Source organism: Alligator sinensis, unplaced genomic scaffold, assembly GCF_000455745.1.
Source record: "Alligator sinensis unplaced genomic scaffold, ASM45574v1 scaffold631_1, whole genome shotgun sequence".
NCBI classification, from domain to species: domain Eukaryota; kingdom Metazoa; phylum Chordata; order Crocodylia; family Alligatoridae; genus Alligator; species Alligator sinensis.
In genome coordinates, this window is record NW_005842495.1 from 167,222 (window position 1) to 186,311 (window position 19,090).

General features: G+C 40.4%; 1 long non-coding RNA gene across 1 annotated transcript in view; it reads left to right on the forward strand.

Moving 5' to 3' along the window:
- LOC102387790 overlaps positions 1 to 3,281 on the forward strand; it is a 10,696-nt gene extending 7,415 nt beyond the window's left edge. Inside the window, exon 3 of the long non-coding RNA XR_324719.2 lies at positions 2,941 to 3,281. This is a non-coding gene — a long non-coding RNA (uncharacterized LOC102387790). The remainder of the gene's footprint in view (positions 1 to 2,940) is intronic.
- Positions 3,282 to 19,090: the final 15,809 nt, after the last annotated feature.

A 19,090-nucleotide genomic window follows, 5' to 3' on the forward strand; every position in this document is an offset into this window, starting at 1 on the left:
ACACACTCTTTCTGCTGCAGGAAAGAAGGGACAAGAATATTACTGTGAACTAATTCCATTGTTTCAATATTTGTAATAACTGCTATAGAACTAAAATTTAACTTTGAGGAACACAACTCAGTTCCCTACTCAAAATTTGACCAAATTTTGGTCATTGAACAATATATCCTTGGAATTGTTCAGAAGAATACAGATCTTTGTAGCCTGATGTGCTCATTGTCTTTCAGCTACCTTTCTCAGCAAAACTGTTAGCTGGAAAAGAAATGGAGAAGTAAGGTCCCACTGGTTTGGGGGGGGGGGGGGGGGTTGAACTGAATGTCCCAGGTTTTGTTTCCTATGAGGACATCCACAACCCTACTGGCTACTGTGGGATTTGTACTTTATATAAACAGAGTTCTTTTCCATTACTATTACTACTATAACGACATTAAGGTTTTTCTTACCAATTAAGCTCTTTCCATAACACACTTAGAAATAAGGCAATCTATTCTAGTAGTGAGGGCTGTAATACATAGGACACATTGAACTGTGAACTTTTCATTTCCTACCTGCCTGGCTGCAAAAATACCCTGAGGTTGTTCTATGGATATTAGCTCAGAAAACAGAAATAATATTACCACCTTAATATGTTGCCACACCCAGGCTAATAACTCCTGCTTCTTGGGAGGAGTTGCACACCAAAGCATTCATAACATTTCAAGTTCTTAAACTATGTGAAATAGAGCTAGCATGGGGAAATATTGCATGACACTGCCTGCACCATACACTCACATTTTGCCAAAAAATTGAGCTCTAGTCTTGGTTTGCCATTGACTTGTTGGATGGCTCTGGAAAAAATACTTTACTTCATAGATTTCATGGACATTACAGCTGGAAAGGACCTCATGAGATCATCAGGTCCAACCCCTGATGCACACCCCTGATATACTTACAGGCTGCCACCAAGTCTCTCCTGAGCCTACTCTTTTCTAAGCTGAAGAGTTCCATGCCTCTCAGCCTCTCCACATAAGCTTGCTCTCTTGACCTCAGATCAAGCAGATGGCTCTCTTCTGGACACTCAAGCTTTTTCATGTCCTTCCTAAAGTGTGGATCCCAGAACTGGACACAATACTCCAGCTGCAGTCTCACCAAGGTTGAATAAAGTGGGAGTATGATATCTTGGGTCTTGGTTGCGATGCATGGGTAGATGCAAGACAGGGTTTTATTTGTTTTTCCAGCTGTGGCATCACATTGGTGGCTCATAATCATCTCACGGTCAGTCATGACCCCCAAGTCTCCTTCAATCATAGTGCTAGTGAGTGTAGTAATGCCAAGTCTATAAGTTTGATGAGGGTTCTTTCTCCTGAGGTGGAGCACTTCACATTTCTCTATATTGAAAGTCATCAGGTTTTGATCCACCCATTTTGTGAGCCTATCTAAGTCAGCCTGAATCCCCAACCTATCCTCTAATGTGACTGCACTTCCCCATAATTTGGTGTCATCTGAAAAACTAGCTAGTCTGTTTCTGACACCCAAATCCAGGGTTTTTATGAATATGTTAAACAGTACTACTCTGAGTACTTAACCCTGAGGGATGCCACTGGTCACCATGCACCATGTTAACTCAGTTCCATCAACTATCCCTCTCTGGGTCTGACCATGTAGCCAGTTCCCCAGCCACAGGACCATAAGGTTGTTAAGGCTGCAGTTCTCCAATTTTGTCATGAGGACCTCATGGGAGACCAAATCAAAGGCTTTTCTGAAATCCAAGTAAATGATATCAGCATCTCCTCCCCTGCCCAGACAATGTGTTACTTGGTCATAAAAGGAGATGAGGTTGGTCAGGCACAACCTACCCATAATATAGCTGTTTGGCTGTCTCTCAGAATGGTGCCTTCTGTTAGCCTATTGCTGAAGGATTCTTTAATATTTTTTTCCATGATCTTTCCAGGGATTGACATCAAACTAATTGGCCTGTAGTTCTCTGAATCTTCCTTCCTTCCTCGAAGATAGGCACCACACTGGCACTCTTCCAATCTTCAGGAACCTCTCCAGAGCACCATGAGTTCTCAAATATCCTTGCCATTGATTGTGCTATTGGTTAGCACTCTTGGGTACATTTCATAAGGACCCACTGACTTATGTATGTCCAGCCTCTCAAGGTGTTCCCTCACAAGGTCTTCACCAAATGTAGGCATGTGGTCACCTATACCCTCATAATCCTGTGTCCTGTCAAGCAGGGTGATCCCCTTGGGCTGGTGAAAAACCAAAGCAAATGAATTATTAAGGAGATTATCTTTCTCCTGGGTGTCGGATGTCAGCTGCCCCATTTGGTCCAGCAGTAGTCCAATGTTGCCCTTATTTCTCTTTCAATGTTTTATTGTCCTTGATTTCTGTAGCCAGTTTGAGCTCGGTTTTGACCTTAGCATTTCTGGTCTGCTCCCTGCTTCTGCACTGCCTCTGTTTTCCCCATGTGTAAAATGTATAATTATACTAACTTATTTCATATTAATATTATACATTATTACCATTATGGTTATTATTATAAACACACATTAACTATATAAATACTGTTACCTTTTCAATTAAATACAGCATTTAGATATTAAAGTGTGTGTAATTCATTAGTGGAGTAACTGTTCCTTAGCATACACTATAGAATATAATGCAGCTTATTGTGGTAGGGATTTAGATAACAGGTAAAAAGAGAAGTACTGAGCACTAAGCTACCATGTTCACACACTGACATTTTTTACCTTGATCACATGGCAAATTTATTTCAAATAGCTAAAGTAGCTTAATACTTCTCTAAGGTCTATACACAAATAAATATTAGGGTTGGTAACCTAGTCAATTGACTAGTCAAATATTGTCAATTGACTGAATATATTTTGACTGGTCAAAGATTAGCAATTTTATGGGCAGTGATTATTTTATTTAATTTATTTATTTTTTTTGCAGATCTATTAATCTAATCTAATCTGGAGCAGACTGACATTACTGCACCATAGGTTGCCTGATACCAGCTAGAGATAATCCTTCCCCGAGGAGGTGTAACTTTCAGATGCTCAGAGGTTAGCTCATCTTTTCCTGCATTAATGCATGAATATTTCTGTCCTAAGAACACTTAACATGGGAAAGGTAACATCTAACAGCCTTAGAGTCCTGCCAGCGCTGGGACACAAAACTGAAACTTTGCCTATTATAACAAGAAGAGCCTTTTTGTAGTTTTAAAATAAACATTACAATTTACCACTGGCAAATGTAATTATATCAAAATCAAAACATATCAAAATGTGATTAAATTCACAATATAAAAATGTTAAATAATGTTTTTTCTCATTTTTGTAGAACAATTGCATGTCAATAAAGAAAAAATGAGTTATTTCAATTATTTCATTTTATTATCCTTTACCATTATATATTATAATTTTGAAGTTATTTCATATTATAAATACACAAATTAAATGCTACAGTATGGTTGTTTTTTTTTGTTACATGACAAATTTTGAAATGACTTCCAATTTCCATTTAGTTTGAAACAAGAATATCTTGTAACAGGATGTCCATTTTCTAATAAGTTTCTATTCCATTTTCTTGGAATAGAAGTTATATGTTAGAAGGCAGTTAATAGCAGTCTTTGCCTCCACTGATTACTAACCTATTTATGATGTTGGTTAATAGGTGTTTTTACAATAAGCTTTTCTATTGTAAATAAACCCTAAAGGAAACTCATGCCCTCTAACTGTTGTATAATTTCTCAGGAATACAACTTTCCATACACTTTGAGATGACTCTGATCAAAAGTCGTATTGTAAATGAAATATACTCATTCCTCTATATAAGCAAGATACTTCATTCAGACTCGTGCACATCTGAAAAAGGGAAAGAAGGATAAAGAAGAGAGGGAAAACCATGCTGAGAATATCAACAGCATGATGTATGTGTGTGGCATGAGAGGGCAATCTCAAAAGACTCTAATATTTTGTCCAGCCAGCTGTAGAATGCATCAGGTGAAAATATAGGTTTGTTTTTTGTTTTGTTTTTTTTTTCTCAAACCAGCATTTCCTTCTTGAAATGATGGATGATGTGAATGGCAAAAATTGGATGATCCTATTATCTTTCTAACTTAATTCCTGAATTGTGTGTATGTACTCTTCACTATTTCATAATTAGCTTTCTGGTGCAAGCAATCTAGCTTGGCTTCTGATGGTAAGTACTGATATGTTTTTATCACAAATGCATTTTGTTTTTATTGTTTTAGGGGTGGGAGTGAGGAGACTCGAATTCCATTTCCAATGTTATTTTTATTTTTTTCCCTTGGGGAATTATACTATTTTGTCACTATAATGCTTCAGTCACAACTAGGACCTCATTGTATCATGTGTACATTTGGACAATAAGAGAGGGGTTTTTTTCCCCAAAAAATCTTAGTCCAGTTAAATACATTATATCAATATTTAATTAAAAATGAAGTCATTAGTACATTTTATAGAATTTCACCAATCCAAGAAGAAATGAATGCCACACAAGTACATTTTTACATCATATTCTGAGATTTTTATTGTTTAAAAACAAAATGTCTTAAGTAATTTCCTGTGACTAAAGTGTGCTGCAGCCCAGGAAATATACCTCCTGGCCTTTGTTAGACCTCCATCACTTAGACTTTCTTCTTTATCTCCTGTTTTTAGATTCTTTTTGACTGAGCTGGAAACACTCCTATATAACCTTAATCAGGCTGTCAGATGCTTTAGTCTCCTGACTGCTTCATAGCTCTATTCAAAAAAATCTTCCACCAACTCCAAATAATTGACCAGACTTGCTAATCCCAACACTCCTCTGAGCACTGTAGGAAGCAGACAAGTCAGAGATATCATAACATAAAATGTAACTTTATGAAATCCACTTTGCTGGCATTTGATTGAACATCAAATTTTCATTGAGTATAAGGGCTAGTAACTATGTGATACTGTAATCAATAAAGATAAGAAAAATAATTATTATTATTTTCAACACCTTGGCATTTTAGAACATAATACTTATTAGCAACATTACAATCTGAAAAGAAAATAATGTTGCAATACAAGTGGCTCTGACAAGTCCTGAAACCCAAGCTCAGTGAAAACAACCTTTTCCATGCAATACATGTTTATGCCATTATACATATCATGTGTGTTATACTGCTAGCATAGCAGTCGTTAGACTTTAGAAGAACTGATACAGTTGGGGCCTGTCCAAATGTTGCCCTACGGCAATGTTGTTACTGCGTTATGCTTTAGCACTTCCTTTTGGAAGTAGTATAATGGAGGAGCATGCCACTATGGTGAAGTAGCTGCTGGTCAAGTATAGATAAGCACGGATGCTACATCACTATGGTGATGTGTAGATGTGCCCTAAGATAAGAAAACACACCATATAAATCCAACATAAAGGAAACTTTACACGCAAACACAGATTTTAGCACCTTGGTGTTGAAGTATTATAGGGAGTAGTAGTTAAATGAACAGTCTTTAAGTTCTTCCAGCTCTTATCCACAATACTAGATTCTCTGAAGTTCTGAAACTGGTACTGCTTATAGAAAGAAAAAAAATACATAATTTATCTTTATTTCAAAGCCCAAAGATATTTCAATTCGGGCATCAATTATTGGAGAACTTCAGGAACCAGCATATAAACCACAATAAAATGTGTCATAGAAGTTACCTTTTATATACTCTAGGGAATAGTCTTTGTATATTGTATTAACTTAATTGACTAAATAAGAAAAAACAAAATACATGTAAACAAAGCAAATTAAAATAAAGTAGAAAGTGGATTAATATCAATGTATTAAGTTGATCTAATTATCAGGCTAATTAAACCACATAATAAAAACCAACAGTCTTATAAACTCCAGAAATAATATGAATAGACAAAATTCTTGTAAAGCTATCATGCCTCCAAAGTATAAAGCTTTATCAGTATTAATACTAAACAATATGTTTATTTTCCAGCTAAGTAGCTGACAGAGAAGAAAAAAATCCTCAAAATGAAATTAACAGTGATGCAAATTAAGGTGGCCTCCCTACTGAAGCCAATCTTTCTTCACTGTCCCTCCAATTAGTGTTACAATTATATAATACTTCTCACGATAAATATATAACAACAAATGAGGTACTTATGTCGTCTTTGAGGTATTGTGGTTATTTATGCAATGACTGTTTCAGAATGAGAAGCACCAATGCTAAACAGACATAGAGGAAAAATTGTTAAGGGTTGATGTATAGACCACATCTATAAGGTTGAGCTTCATTTCTTGGCACAGGAGATTTAATGCTGACCAGTGGAGTCATAGGTAGATATGGGATGATCAGAACTTCTGAAAGCTCACGACTACTTTTCCTGATCTGTAATCTAAGATTACCCTATGCTGTAAAATCTGAAATGGAGAAAGAGATCACCCTGGCTAAACAGCAAACTCTTAAATGAATTTAAATTTAAAAAAGGAATATTAGGTCCTCAGCACACATTTATTTAATGGTGTCATGGGATCTGATCCCTGCTCCCAATAATCATGCCTCCTGCTATGCCATGTGTGAATGTCAGGAGGTGCAGTTTTGGGGATAGGGATCAAATCCCAGTCCTGCCATACCTATTTGGCATCCTAGGTGGATGCTAGGATTAGAATTATAATCCTGGATTATTGTCCTGGGCTCCCCCTGCACTGGTAAATTCAAAGCCCTACACATGGAGCCAATGTTTTGCTAACTGTCATTCCTGGCCCCACAGTCCTGGGTCTGGTTTGAAACCTAGGGCTATCCAAGGACTGGAGCAGATAATCAACTGGTTGTTGGCCCCAACATTAGACACTCCAGGTCCAGTTCACCTAGGGCTGTCTGGCCAGACTGTTGGGTATGGGATTTAAAGACCCTGGTTGGGGAAACCCTTTGACTTCCCTCACTCAGGAGCCTCCAGCAGCCTGGACAGAATTTCCAGGTATGGGGTTTAAAGCCCCTAGTGCAGAGAGTCCTTCAGCTGCCTCTACACCCGCCGGGATGGCCAGGGACGAAAATCAGCTCATTATTGGCCCCAGCCACACATTCAGTTTTAAGGTGACAAATAAACCAGCCATAAAAATGTTCTTCATTATATGTGCAACTTTTTTTTGGCTCATTTCCCATTTTATAGCACCTTAAATTGGGTGTATGTAAAGACTTCTCTCCATGTATGAAGTGATTAATGTGTTAATTACAGCATAAATATAACATATCCTTAGAAAAAAAATAGATGGTTGGCCAAAGTACTAAGGAGGAGTATAAGAGGTAATGTGGGTATGCAAGGAAAAACTTGGGAAAGCTAAGGCACCAATTGAGATACAAAGATATGAAAGGAAAGAAAAGGATTCTACATGGGAGTGAGGGTTACTAACATTCTTCAAAATGTAAAGGGTGATTCTAAAGAGGATGTTGATAAACCATTCTCTGTAGCCTCAAAGGACAGGAAAAGTAGTAATAATTTAAATTGCAACAAGGGAATTTTCATTTTCCAACTATGAAGGCAATTAAGCATTTGAATAAATTACCTAGAGAGGTAGTGACATCTCCATCCTCAGAAGATTTTAAGCTTAGGTGAGATAAACATTTCTCTGGAAATGATTCAGACATGATGATCCTATGTGGAGCAGACAGTTGGACTAGATAATCATCTAACTCTAATGTTTCTATCATTGTTCAGTACTGTGCTTACAACCTTCTGGTGCCAAAGACTGTTTTCCTGAGAGAACCTTGAAGTGTTGATCAAGGTATATATGACTTAACCAGTAAGTTTCTGTCAACCAGGCCTTTTTTCCCCTATTGGAAGAAAGAGGACAATATATCGTGACTGAAGTTAGGGGTTTTGCTTTTTGATATCTGCATGTTAAGTTACACAAATGCCCTTGAGAAAAAAGTACTCTTTTTGGTGGCAGCGAATGTTTAACTTCCTTCATATCTTGAAAGCTCCAACTCTCTCCATCTCTCTTACACACAAAAGACCACTTTAAAAAGACCCTTATATGTGTTCTTGACAAGACAATACATTCTTGTCATGTATTGGAAAGAACAAAAGATACTTAATTGCTGGTCCTTTTTGGAAACATCAAGATTAAGATAATTTATGGGTTTATAGTGCTTCTCACTTAAAAATAAATTAATTCTCAGACTGAGAAAGATGTGAAAGAAAGATGTCAGAAAGTAAAAGTGAGAACTAAACTGTGAATGAAACAGTTGAGGGATAATTAAAATGTAATAAGATTGCAAATATACCTATTTTTAAAAATATTGAAAGTGGAAACACACAAGAATCTTTAAAAGCTACTTTCTTCTGCTTCTCCTCCACACCTCTACCATATCTACTTTAAACAATAATGTAGAATTCATAAAAAATGTTTTCTTCACATCTCAGTAATAAATATTTACTGATACCATGGGAGATACTTGATAGCTAATGTATAAACAATTGATTATATGCTGACCTATGAAGGAGGGTCTTGCTCCTAATGAAGCTTACCTTTAATAATTCACATAATACTCTTGATTACAGAGACTTCTAGAGAGTTCATAGTATATTCTGCTTGACATAAAATGAGTTTATGGTAAATCAAAATTAAAGCTGTATTTTCCTCTTCTTAGTAAGCTCACATCTACTAGCTTCTTCATTATGTAGGGGGGCAACACATCAAGGAAATTCTTGCGTACATTTTAGTTTAAACATAAAACAAAACAGTTCAAGGATTCACTAACTATTAAGAAACACATTTCATTGTAATTTAAGGTGGGGGGGAGGGTGGAAAGTGCTTTCTTTTCAGCAGTCTGAATCACTTAACACCAAGCCCTCATCAAGATTATTTTCCAGTTTTTTTTATAGTTAAAATAAAATTATATTCAGGGTGTCTGATGACTTCTGACTTACAAACTGTATTCATTTTGAATTTGAATTCATATTAATGAGGGAAAAGATGTGAAAAGTACTTTATATAACAAAGGGGGCGTTGTCAGGGCTGACATTGAGTAGCACTGTAGCACTCTCATGGGGGCACAGGACTCTTGCCGTCTCCATTCCCACCTACTTGCTTCTCAGCCCTGATGTTGTTTCAAACAAGAAAAGGTTGGGAGGTTACCTAATGCTGAGAGGGAAGCCAGTCTACTGCCCAGCTGCTCTTTGTCCAATCTGCCATGGCCCTTTCTGGTTATGTGTGCTTTTGAACACCAGATGCCTTCCGGGCTGTATTCATGGCCTCCAGATACCCCCTTACAGTTATGCCTATGTCTTGCAGATGTTACCAATTATCACCTTGGCAGGGCCACTTGCCCCAGTACAATTTTTGGCCCTCAAGCCTCAAAGCCTTTGTTGGGAATTAAGCCTTCCTGGCTTTGACCCCTTTTTTCTATGTGAACCCTTTAGTACAAGGCCTACAGTTCTGGGCCTCACCTTCTGGGTCCTGACCCTGGCCTTCTATTCTGGGTCTTGACCCCTACAGGCTCTCTTATCTCGCTGTTGCCCATCTCAAGCTTCAGTCCTTTGCTATCACCCTTCTTGAGCTTCAGTTTCCAGCTCTTGCTTTTTTTAGGCTCCTCTCTTGCTCTCATCCTTCTCAGACTTTGACCCTGGCCCTCCCAGCCTCAGGCCACTTCTATATTGTATTTCCTGACTCAGGCTTTAGCACTGCTGTAGCAAGGGGGTATGGGGGGCCGGGGCAACTGCCCCAGGCACCAAAGTGAAGAGGCACCAACAGGCACTGTCCAGCTGGAGCGGGGCTCAGGGCAGAGCCATGAAAGGCTCATGGGGGGGAGGGAGGCATGGGGACAGGGAAAGCGTGGCTTCTGCCACTGCTTGCACTCCTGGGCAAGCATGGAGGTGGGGGTGCCCCCCAGATCTGTGCCTGGGGTTGAGGGAGGGATGCTACTGTGGGCTTTGCTCTGGGCATCAAACTTCTTTGTTACAGCACTGGGCTTTAGTCCTCTTGGCTTCCATCTGCTTGCCTTGTGCCCAGCCCTGGCAGGGCTCAATAGACTGCCTCTCAGGCACCCCTGTGGCCTCCTCCCTACAGCTATACCTGGTCCACCATTTTAAACTGGAACATAAAGTGTCACTTTAACAAAACATCCCTGTGCTGGGTAAACATATACTGGAGCAGCTGTCATCTCCCGGGTTCTCACCGCTTTGCCATTGAAGTTCTTCAGTGCCTGCAAGGGGTTTTTTGGGCAGCCACTATCTGGCGAGCTTGACTCCCTGGGAGACACTCCCCCTGCCGCCAAAGCCTATCCACCTGGTGTGCTGCTTCATCTGAGTCAGGTAACTCGCTAGGCTGCACAAGTGTTCACCTTTAAGGCTGATGGTCAGCTTGATTTTTTTTTTTTCCTATTGCAGCTTAGATCTGGTGCCTGCAACTCTTGTCTCTCCTGCTTACCTGCCTACCCAGTAGGCTAGCAGACTGTCTTCCCCTTTTTTAGTAACAGGAATCTCTGGCTGCCTGTTACAGTAAGAATCTCCTTTCTGTCTGTATTTTAATATCCCCAAAACTATTTATTCATAACACAGTTGAGAGTTAAGAAGACTTACAAAAAAAGGATTTAGGTGAAATGTGATGAACAAAGCTTTAATTTTATTTGCAAAATAGAAATTAGAACATTCGGGAAAAGCTAAATGAATAGAAGGTAGATAAAATACAATAATCCTGATTAACATGGATTCAAGTTTTCAAATTACAGTGAATGTATTGAATCACGGCCATTATTGGCAACAATGATAGACATTTCATTTTTTCATATAACAATGAAATAACATCATACAGAAAAAAACATGTTCAGAAAGAAAACCTACAAAAGAAAAACCTACATAGATTAAAATATTATTGATACTAATTTTCTATGATTATCCAACTGGTTTGAAAAAAAAATGTAATTTTTCTTACTGCTTCTAATGATAAAAGGCATTAGAAAGACATTTATTTAGTTACTGAAAATAACTGTTCTGTTCTTAGTTTTCTGCTATTCTTATTTGACTAGCTCTGATGTTTTTTTATAACAACTTATGTAACAGAGAGCAGGATCAGATGAATTTTGTTCAGTTAAAGAACACGCTGCATATAAACATTTTTCCTTCCCTCAAAAACTAAAAGTCATTAAATGAAGGAATATATGAATGCTAAAAGAATAGGAATTCTATTCTTTAAGATTTGCTTCTGACAGCCACTACAGATGTAATTGTCAACAATGAATATAATTAAAGTTGCCTAACTCTTTCCACTGTAAGGCACACTTTCTAATGCATTTGTCAGACTTCAGTCATTTGAGCTGAACTTCTCCATTATGGGTATCTTTCTCAGTTTGATTCTTCTTCCCCCTGCCTCCCCCAAAGTCTCAACAACAGTTTTATTGAGCTATTCTGTCACCCTGGTATAAGCATCATACATTCTTTACACATATTAATAAAGTTTTTCAGCAAAGTTTTGAACATTTTGTGGTTCCAGGCCTGTTCCATCCCATGCCAAATTCAATGAGCATGATGCAATCTTGCAGTATATTCACTGAGCCTGATCTAACCCAAAGAGGTGCAAAACAATTCCTGTATTTGCTCTTCCTGGCATAAGAGGAGAGATACTGGCTACAAAACTGAAAGGTGAGAGACTTTCACTCCTGTGCTTTCAGGTCATGCCTATATCATGTCCTTGGCAAAGCCCAGGACCATCCCTGAGAAATAAGCCAAACCTTTTTTTTTTTTTTGCTTCTTGTTTACCTGCACCCAACCCCAGAAACTACCCTGAGAAAAAAGCCAAACCTTTTTTTTTTTTTTGCTTCTTGTTTACCTGCACCCAACCCCAGAAACTGGATAGAAGGGTTCTGAATACTCTCTCAGAAGGGCCTGATAGATACATTCAGCTCAGGACTGCTTGGAGACCTGTGCTCTGCTTCATTATCAGCAGGGCTTCTGGTTTTCTCTGATTTAAAAAAAAAAAAAATCCCATATTTTGGTTAAAACACAGTAATCCCAAATCTACATTTTTCTGTGATTTAAATGAAATACCACTATATCTATATCTACTTCCAGATCCACCTATATCTCCCCATATCCCCCTCAATTCAGCGATTGGCTATGGGGGGACCCCGGGTGCCCCCCCAGACACAGGAGGCACCAGTTGTAGAGCCTGGGGTGCAGGGGGAGGGGGGGCCCAGTGCGCTCTCTGGTGGACCTGCAAGTGGACCAGAAGTGCTTCTGGTCCACTTTCAGGTCTGCTGCCAAGTGCGCTGAGGAGCCCCCAAGCTTCTGTGAGACACTATGGGCCCTAGCATCACAGCATTCATGAGCCGCCTGCTACCTAGCGGTATATAGAAAAAAACATTTAAAGCTATGTCTATGTCCGAATCCCCAAATCTTTCCAAATCTCTCTGAATTGATTTGGAGGATTCCAATTCGATTTAGAGAGATTAAAGGGTCCTCTGGTTGATTCAAAATCAAGCCACTGAATCAGGATGAAATTTCACTGAATTGAATCAGGAACCAAAACTTCACACAGTTTTAATAGATATAGATATCTCTCCAATATAGATATAGATATAAATATAGATCTAGATATATAGTGGTGTTTCATTTTAATCATGGAAAAGTGTGGATTTGGGTTCACTTTTTTTTTTAACTAAAAATTGGGATTTTTTTTTTTCTAAATCAGAGAAAACCAGGATCTCTGATTATCTGCCTTGGGCACCAACAGAGCAAGTGGGTATATTGAAGAACTGACCAGAGCATTGATCAATTATAGATGGGTAGAGGTATACAAAGGTGCAAATAACCATTGTCAAAGCCAGGTATTTGTGCAGATTTTAGAATATTAACCCAAGGATCAAGCCAACGTGATAGAGAAAGTCAGTGAAAAAAGGCCAGTAGATCCAAGACAAGGATATGATTAATCAGGATCCAGCAGAAGAATCCAAAGTGGTGGTGGGGGGTTGTCCTTCTGAGGGCAGGAGGTTGAAGAACTAAAAATACCCCAGTCAGGGTTGTGGATCAGGAGTAAGAAAAGCACAGCCCCAGGCCTGGGGATGAGCATCTGGGGTTTCCCAGGTACAGGGCTGTGCTCTGAACATATGCACATGTTCTGTTAGATCAGGCAGTAGGCCTGTGCAAATAGGGAAGTGTTAGATTCAAATTTGGATTTTCTCACCCAGGCATTGTGGGGCCAGATATAGAATCATAGAAAGTTAGGTTTGGAAGGGACTTTAAGAAGTCATCTAGTCCAACCCCCTGCTTAGAGCAGGACCACTCCCAACTAGATCATTCCATCTGGGCCTTTGTCAAGCCAGGCCTTAAAAACCTCCAAGAATGGAGATTCCACAACCTCTCTAGGTAACCTGTTCCAGTGTATCACCACCCTCCTAGTGAGAAAATTTTCCTAATATTCAACCTAAATCCCACCTTGCTGCAACTTGAGACCATTGTTCCTTGTTCTGTCATCTTTCACCATTGAGAACAGCCTAGCTCCATCCTCTTTGGTACCACCCTTCAAGTAGTCAAAGGCTGCTATCAAATCCTGCCTCAGTTTTCTCTTTTCCAAACTAAATAAACCCAGTTCCCTCAACCTCTCCTCATAAGTCATGTGCCCCAGCCCCCAAACCATCTTTGTTACTCTCCACTGGACTCTCTCCAACTTGTCTATTTCTTTCCATTACTAGTGGGGGGGGGTGCGGAGGGAGGGAACAAAACTGGACAAAGTACTCCAGATGTTGCCTCACCAGTGCTAAATAGAGGGGAATCATTACTTCCCACGATCTGCAGGCAATGCTTTTACTAGTGTAGCCCAATATGCTGCTAACCTTTTTGGCAACAAGAGCACACTGCTGACTCATATTCATCTTATTGTCCACTGTAACCCCCAGGTCCTTTTTTGCAGACCTGCCGCTTAGCCAGTTAGTCACCAGGCTGTAGCAGTGCATGGGATCCTTCCATCCTAAGTGCAGGACTTTGTCCTTCTTGAACCTCGTGAGATTTTTTTTTTGGCTCAATTTGTCTAGGTCACTCTAAATCCTAGCCCTACCCTCCAGTATATCTACCAAACCCTCCAGCTTGGTGTAATCCGCCAACTTGCTGAGGGTGCAATCTATCCTATCTTCCAGAACATTAATTAAGATATTAAACAAATTTGGCCCCAGGACTGACTTCTGGGGCACTCCACTTGATACCGGCTGCCAGCAAGACATTGAGCCATTGATAACTACCAACTGAGCCCAACAATCCAGCCAGCACTCTATCTACCTTATAGTCCATATACTTTTTATCTTTTTTGTTTTGAACACTTGTATAATAAAGGTCTAAAAAAGGCTGTCTGTCTGTCTCTCTGTTTAATAAGTCCACCATAATAATATATAGTCATTAATACAGGAAGCATAGGGAGAGATTACAGAAGCACAATTATTATTTTGCAATCTGTTATTTGCTGCTTTTGGTAGTACACCCTTTCCTTCACTTCATATGCAAGTTACACATATTTTGGATGTTCACTGTACACCAAATTAATGCAAGTTACTTAACATGGCCACTTTAAATAATACACCAACTTTCTGTCCAATTTCTACCTGACTCATATATTGCATCAGGTTTCTCATATTTTTCAGAAAAAAATTCCCAGGGCAGTTGCACCTGTTTCCTCTGAGCAGCAGCCTTTGGATGAGTACAAGTGCAAATATGCTTTGCAAATGATGAGACCCATTTTATGAGACAATAGGGGGAAAAGATCATAACAAAGCTGTATACAGAGAGATAAGTCTGCTAATGTATGTGTACATTTGCTGTGCTAATACTGTACAGTGATTTAAGTGTCTAAAACAAATTCTCATATTCAGGGATTTTTCTAGCTAGCTAATAGCAAAATTGTTTAGAGCAGTTCTGTAACTATCAGGATGTAATGGTTGCTGGGACAAGTCTTTTGTTTCCTTTTCTAGCTGAAGAATCCCAAGATGGAGCTTATTTTTTTGGATTTATTATTCAAGGCCTTTTTTGAGAATTTACTCAGCCCTGAGAGGAATCTTGCCATGTCAGATTTAACCTAATGACACACTACAGCAAGATGTATTTTTGTTCTCATAATACTCATGGAAACATTACACTATACAAACATGGTTATCTTAGCAGCCAGGATATATAATATATCTATATATTTTGAATGAGTTTTAACTATATACTGAGGCAACATCCACCATATTTCCCTTGATTTTTTCCTATGTTTGTTAAATAAATCTATATATGAATAAAATGTAAAATAATAGAAAATTGTTTAGGGTAGCCTGATCAATAATTATATAATTTAAGCATAAAATAAAGACTAGAGCCTCATATCCTGGTTCACAGGGGTGATCAAAGATGGTCAAGAATATGAAATCACATTTCTCTATCAGCACATTGCCATATGGGATTTAGAGTTTAGCCTACTACTCCACAGCATATACTCTTCTATGGGCAAAATTCTCTGGAAAGTTATATGATTCATAAGGCAATGCGTCCTAAGCATCTGACCAAACTTGCCTTGGTGTGTCATGGGAGCCAGACCACAGGGAAGAAAGCGGGCATTAGACACTAGAACTGTATTTCTCATGAGGCAGTGTGCCAAAATGAAATTAATTTAATACTGGAAAGACTCAAAAAAAGGCTTTCTAGGTCATTTCAACAAAGCAAAATTAAACATTTCAACATTTCCAGAAAGAAAGCATTTGGAATTTTCATTCTCAAACAACAACTTTTCCTGATTTGGGATAAAAAGAAATTTTGAAGTATCAGAATTTTCTGGGTGGTAATAAATCAGATTATGCTCAACTATAATAGTAATAAATGAACCTCAACAATTATGATTCAATTGCTTTGATTCCAAAATACATTTAAGCCTTTTTCTAAATCACACTAAGATTATAACAAGACACTCATTGATTTCAGTGGCTTTAGGCTGGACACTTTATTTTAAAGGATCACACATTATACAAATAGATAAATGTATTTGATGTAATATAATGTAATAGGAAGGATTAATAATGACTATAATTGTTAAAACCATTTTGTCTTTGTGGTATGTGTATAGTATGCCATAAGCAGGACCTATGGCTAGGTACAAAAGTTATGCCTACTATGCTTTAAGCACACAGAAAGCACTCTAAACAGGGGCAATGCATAGGGGGTGCATGCAGTTGCATGTGCACCCCCTGAGCATGGCAGTGCACCCCTTACAAAAATGCACTGCTGACACTGTAAGCAGTGCCTGCAGGCAGTCGCTGCTCACCACCCCGATACCACTGGCAGCATCTGTGGACAGTCCGTGATCCCTTGTGGCTGCCACCGATGCTGCTGGCAGTGTTTGCGGGTGGTCACCAACCCCTGGTCAGCGCTTGCCCCCCCCCCCCCACTGACAGTGCCAGTGGCATCTGTGGGAGCTCCCCTGCTTACTGAAGATGCCACCACCACTGTCCCATCACCACCAGCCACTGGGGGCATTCATCGTTCATGACTCTAAATCTGTAACTAAACAGACATTTATGGCTCTTGGAGCACTTCTAAAATGGCAGATCATACTCTAAATTAATCCTCGATGGATGAGGTATTAGATTAAAGTGTTTTCTGTTACAGAGCTTTGTGAAATGTCTCTGCCAGATCCCATTGAGGTTTAACCTATATTACACTTGCTGCCATCACCACCAGTATTGTGCAGGGCTGTGCTCTAGCCCCAGGGAGAGATCATTTACACTTCCAAAGCACTGAGCCAGTCCTACCCCCTTGCCTACCACGAACCTGAGTCAGTGACAGCCTCTGATGCCAGCCCACCTCTGGCCAGCTGTGAGCTGGAACCTGGAGGGGTAAAGTGGGTTTCTGTCCCTGCAGCCCTTATGGCCCTGCAGCATGCTGAACCCTGGCTGTGGGGTACAACAGAGGAAGGGGTCCACAGTCTTCCTCCCAGAAGTTGACTCAGCCCTGTGGCATGTCACTGCCTGGCCAGGACTGCTTTGGGGACACAGAGTCTAGGCCCCTTTCCCCTATGACTCCCCTAACCAGGCAGCAGCATACTCGGGCTAGTGCTGCTGCAGAGACACACATCCCAGACCCCTTTTTCCTGCAGACCCCTCAGGCTATACAGGAGGGCTGCCCAGCTTGGGGGGCCAAAGGGTAAAAAGTGGGGGCATGGGGATGGGGAGAAGAGGGAGGGCCTCCAGTGGCCAGTGCAGCAGGCTCAAAGTTCTCCCTTCCCCTCCACCCCATCACTGAACAGCAATTGTTTGTTTGGTTTGCTTGTGTTCTAACTTATAGCACTTTAAGTAAAGTGTGATAGAGCACTTCTGCCAGGGGCTTTTTGAATGTCTGTACTTAGCCATAATGATTAGATTGATTCTATATAACAAACGATTAGGCCTGTGTGAAATTTTGCTAACTGTTTTGCTATGATGCTGCTTTGACTCGTTTCGAGCTAAAAACAGAAAAATCAAAATGAAACAAGAGGCTTCAAAACAGACTTGAAATGAAATGGGGGCAGTTGAAACATTTCAAAAGTTTTGAAATGTTTTGAGTTTTGAAGCTGGGCTTTCCTGCAAGGAAGCAGAAAGTAAGGAGAGGGAGGGGGAAGAGGGGGAAGGACGGCTCTGCCATGGACTGTGTAGCTGGCCAGTGACTGTGTTCCATCCCTGAGGTCCCTTCCAATCCCAGTGCTCGGGAGGAGGAATGGAAAAACAGCATAAAAAGCAGCATTGTCTGAACCGAGCTGCTTTCTGCATTGGGGTCAGTTATTGAGTTGTATCTTCCAACAGTTCAGGAGCATCAGACAACAAAAGCTATAATTTCCTACTTTTTAACATGTTCGTAGCAAGTGGGATTCATCAATACATTTTGCTTTCAATACTCCTTTGTTTTATTATTCTATTCATTCATTCCTTAAGAATTATTTTTTATAGATTCATAGATTGTAGAGTCGGAAGGGACCACAATGGATCATCGTGTCCGACCCCCTGCCCCTGGCAGGAAAGGGGACCGAGGTCAGATGACCCCAGCCAGGTGACTATTTAGCCTGTTATTGAAGACCTCCAAGCTAGGTGATAGCACCACTTCTCTTAGAAGCCCATTCCAGATCCTGGCCACCCTTACTGTGAAAAATTTCTTCTTAATATCTAACCTAAATCCACTCTCAACTAGTTTACACCCATTATTCCTAGTCACTCCCTCGGGCGCCTTAGTAGACAGCACATCCCCTATTCCCTGTTTACCTCCCCTAATAAATTTATAGGTGGCCACAAGATCTCCCCTCAGCCATCTCTTGTGAAGGCTGAAGAGATTCAGCTCTCTCAACCTCCGCCCGTAGGGTTTATCACGAAGGCCACTAATCATGCGAGTGGCCCTCCTCTGGATCCTCTCAAGATTCTCCACATCCCTCTTGAAGTGCGGCGCCCAAAACTGGACACAGTACTCTAACTGCAGCCTGACCAGTGCCGCATAGAGGGGGGAGCATCACCTTCTTTGATCTATTAGTCATGCACCTGCTAATGCATGACAAGGTGCAATTGGCCTTGTTGATGACCTCGTTACACTGCCGGCTCATGTTCATCTTGGAGTCAATTGTGACTCCAAGATCCCTCTCGGCCTCCGAGCTGCTGAGAAGGACACTCCCCAGTCTATAGGTGTGCTGGGGATTCCTCCTTTCCAGGTGGAGTACCTTACACTTATCTTTATTAAATTGCATACTATTACTCTCTGCCCATTGATCCAACCTGTGCAGGTCAGCCTGAATCTGCTCCCTGCCCTCCGGTGTACTAACTTTGCACCATAACTTGGTATCATCAGCAAACTTGGAGAGGGTGCTCTCCCTGCCCTCGTCCAAATTGCGGATGAAGATATTAAATAATATTGGTCCGAGGACAGAACCCTGCAGGACCCCACTGCCCACCTTCCTCCGGGCCAAGAAGGAGCCATCCACCACCACTCTCTGGGTGTGGTCCCTAAGCCAGTTGGCAACCCACCTGACCATGTAGGCATCCACTCCACAGTCTGCTAGCTCCCCAATGAGGATAGGGTGTGAAACTGTGTTGAAGGCCTTCCTAAAGTCCAGGAAGATGACATCAGCCTCAGCTCCTGCGTC